The 4,358-nt window shown below is 38.9% G+C and overlaps 1 pseudogene; it reads left to right on the forward strand.

Moving 5' to 3' along the window:
- Positions 1 to 3,110: 3,110 nt before the first annotated feature.
- Positions 3,111 to 4,048, forward strand: LOC140615501 (olfactory receptor 52A1-like; annotated as a pseudogene).
- The last annotated feature ends 310 nt before the right edge of the window (positions 4,049 to 4,358 follow it).

Genomic DNA, 4,358 nt, shown 5'->3' on the forward strand with positions numbered 1-4,358 from the left:
AAGATGCATCATGGCTGGGCATTATGAAAATATTAATGAATTTACAAGAATAGCTTCATCAAATAAAAATCTGATGAATGAGATTGAAGGAGAATGAGAGCTAAATGTGTGGTAAAGAGCTATTATGGATACAGAGTTTTCTTTCCTGAAGTTCCTCAATGGCCAAAGGATTATAATGATATTCATAGAGTTCATGGCATAGGATCATGCCCATATCTAAATGTTCTTTAGGTGTTTTTCTAAGTGAGTACAGCAGAAAAGGAACTGAACTCATAAAAATACAACTTGTGTATATTAAATTTATCTACATTTACCCTGTGAGAATAAAGAGAAGAGCAAAGGCAGTCTGCGAGTTGTAGAAATGATTACAGAGATATTAGGTGTGGATGGACCCAAGAGGGTTTCGTTCTGAGCTGCTGGGCCCCTCCTACCCTGGACTAGTGGCTAGGAAATCTCTCAGTCCATGTTCAGACCTCCTCCTTCTCCACATTCACTTGGGGACATTTTAATTGGTGGCCATAAGCTTTCTTCAACACTTTGAGCTCAATAAATTTATGCTGCTGTCTCAGCATAAATAAGACAGATCTTACTGTGAGTTTTGTTGGGGAATGAATCCACTAATATGATCTCAGACAGACTTACAGAAATGGGAGCAAGTCTGCCTTGCAGGAACAGAAGAAAAGGAAAGACTATCCCAGAGATGTCCATATATTAGATATGGTCCCAGAAGTAAATGGATCAGAGGTCATGGTATTGACAAAGGCTGTTACAAAGGGTGTAGACAGAAGGAAGAGGCACTATCCAGAACAAGATACCAGGAAATGAGGCCAGAAGCTCAAGAGGAGGAAAGGTGGATGACAGGTAAGCAATGAGGGATAATGCTGTGAAAACTGATGATGGTCTTCAGGTGTTGGGTAAGGAGTTGGTTCCCAGTAACAAAGGGCATAGAAGATGGAAGTCTCACTATCCCCAAATTTATTCCATACTGTTTCACTACCAGCTTTTCCAATGATAAACAATCCTTCTCACCTGTCCTTTACTCACTTACATCCTCCCCTATCTGCCTCCTCAGCATCTGTACCTGTCAGGTAATGCTCACATGGCAGCTTATTTCTCTTGACTAAATCAGACAATGTGATTGTTACTAAAGGATTCCTATTCTAATTCTGATTAACTATGAAGAAGGAAAAAGTCAACCCTATGAGAAACAATCTGTGACCCGTGGATATACAGAATGAGGGACTGGAGAGCAAAGCTGCAGAAATTAAGGACTCAGTTGATTTACTAGTCTATTCTAAATACACATTGGCTGATGCAGCCTTTCTTCATCAATGATCCCTATGATCTTTCACTAGAGTTTTAGCTACATAAATCGCAGCTGTTCTTGAACTACTGGCATACTTCATGACTTTGGTTATGTGGTTTGTTTATCATGAGCATAAGGCAACAGTGTTGGAGAGTCTAGGAAAGAATGAAATCCTGAACCTTGTATTTTACAGGATGTCAAATATTTTTCTTTTGTATACCTTGAGAATTTCATGATTTTTAGATACACAATTTTTAAAGGAAATTATTTTTTATCATAGAAGAACTCTCTTATAGGACTACGAGCCTATGTTTTTAGAAAATTCAGTCATCTGTGAATTGAGGCAATTAAATTTTCTGTTTGCTCTATAGCCTTCTCCTGAATCATTTCTGATGTCCAAGGTCTGCCTTCTGTCTTCCCTTCCTACTACTAGATTGGACTCCTTTTAAGGAATCGACCATTTTACCCCTTATTTTCTACTTATTTTTGGTGCTTAAACTCATAAAATGACCGAACCATTAAATGGTGTATATATAATTAAGCATCAACAAGCCTTAATTTACTAATCTTTTACTAATGGTAAATCTAAACATTTTAAAACCTAGAAACTAACCTCCATTCTGACTACCTTACTGATTACCTATGTTGTGTAGTCAGCAAGAATGAGTCCTCTTGCTTTTTCTACATTGTTACTCTGGATTTCCTTGCCTCTGGATATTTCTTGCCTCTAGTAATTCTGAAACCTGTATTATAGTATTTCTGCTATTTTAAGGGTACAACTCTTTTTATGAAATTCCAAAGTTAGAAATATTGATAAAACAAATACAGTTTTACTAAAAATGTAAAAAATAGCATGGAACTTTGATACAAATAGTAAAAATTGCATGGATTTAAATAATCTTTTCTCAAGTTCTACCTCGCATTCTTTTTTTTTAAATAAATTTATTTTTTATTGGTGTTCAATTTGCCAACATACAGAATAACACCCAGTGCTCATCCCATCAAGTGCCCCCCTCAGTGCCCTTCACCCATTCTCCCCCACCACCATCCATCTCCTCCCCTTCCACCATCCCTAGTTCATTTCCCAGAGTTAGGAGTCTTTATGTTCTGTCTCCCTTTCTGATATTTCCTACCCATTTCTTCTCCCTTCCCTTCTATTCCCTTTCACTATTATTTATATGTCCTCACATTCTTTTGAAAGGACATCCACTCTTACATAGACCTGTAACGTATAGATACAGATATCTAAGTATATTATGCTCTTAGGTGGAGGTGTTTCTATCCCCTTTCTCTTTCATAGAAGTTTTTGATACCACTATACTGTGGAGTGCGACTACTTGCAGGTCCAGACTACCAGTTCCTGACTCAGAGACAGTGGGGAAAAAATAGAGGACCAAGGATTAGCTGCAAGTTGGAATAGGGAGAGACTTTTCAAAATATGATTAATGCACAATTAATGTACAAGCAAAATAAACAAGTACAATTATTTTGTCCACAGGTCCAGAGGACATAACAGACAGGTCAGCACTTGATTCCCTTACTCAGATGGTCTGGTGGTTCTAATGCACTTAGCCTTTCATGCACATAACCTCTTAATATGAACTAATGATTGGGGATGCCTTTCCTCAAAACAGTGGGATCTATGGATCTTTTTCCTTAAATAATATGCATGATGTGGATGATATGATCTTAGACTTCAGCCAAAATCAGAGAGACTCACTATGATGACCTTGAACAAAAGTAGAAGTTGAAGAGTTCACTGACTGAGACACTTTTCATTTGCTTCTGGAGACCCAAAGACATTATGTCCATCTCCAACATTACAATCTTCATGCCTTCTGTGTTGACACTAATAGGGATCCCAGGCCTAGAGTCTGTGCAGTGCTGGATTGGGATTCCATTCTATGCCATGTATCACTTTGCTATGATTGGAAATTTCTTGCTTCTGATCATCATCAAATCAGAGCGCAGCCTCCATGAGCCCATGTATATTTTCTTAGGCATGTTAGGAGTCACAGATATTGTACCTGGCACAGGCATTGTGCCCAAGATGCTTGGAATTTTTTGGCTACATGTACCAGAGATTTATTTTGATTCCTGCTTGCTTCAAATGGGGCTCATCCACACATTTGAGTGCATAGAGTCAGGCATCCTCCTTGCCATGGCCCTGGACCATTATGTGGCCATCTGTTATCCACTCAAACACAGTGGCATCTTCACCCACCAGCTGGTGGCCCAAATAGGGGCTATGGTAACACTCAGGGCTGCCATTCTGGTAGCCCCATCTTTAGCACTCATAAAGTGTCAGTTTCAATTTTATCATACAACCACCATCTCCCACTCCTACTGTGAGCATATGGCCATTGTGAAACTGGCTGCAGAAAATGTGCGGGTCAACAAAATCTATGACTTGTTTGTGGCATTCGCTGTTGCAGGGTTCGACCTCACCTTCATCACTATGTCCTACATACAGATCTTCTTCACGGTTTTTCGTTTGCCCCAGAAGGAGCCCCACTTGAAAGCATTCAGTACCTGCATCGCCCACATCTGCGTTTTCCTCCAGCTCTACTTCCTTGCCTTCTTCTCCTTCTTCACTCATAGGTTTGGTACTCATGTCCTCCTTATATCCATATCCTCTTTTCTAGCCTCTACTTGCTGGTCCCCCCATTTCTTAATCCACTTGTCTATGGTGCCAAGACCAAGCAAATCCGCATTCACGTGGTAAAGATGTTCTGTTCTTAAAATCCACAGTGATTAACACCTTCAGCCTTCCCCTCTCTGCAATAGTAACAACCTCTCAAAACTAAATAAAACAGAAAAAAGACATGTTGTTTGTGATGTTTGAGTATTCTATTATTTTTTTTTTGTGAAATTTGCCTGTATTTTATGTGGTTGTTACATCATAGCCCGTGACACCTCTGCGTCAGTGAGATTTACAACCTACTGGATAATTAGAATGAGAAATGTTTAAAGAGCAAAATAGTTAAAATATGTCATTTCCTTTTTAAAATTTTTTTAGTTACTGATTGAACTTTCTCCTTTAAGTATGCTT

This window comes from Canis lupus, chromosome 23 (genome assembly GCF_048164855.1).
Source record: "Canis lupus baileyi chromosome 23, mCanLup2.hap1, whole genome shotgun sequence".
Taxonomy (NCBI): domain Eukaryota; kingdom Metazoa; phylum Chordata; class Mammalia; order Carnivora; family Canidae; genus Canis; species Canis lupus.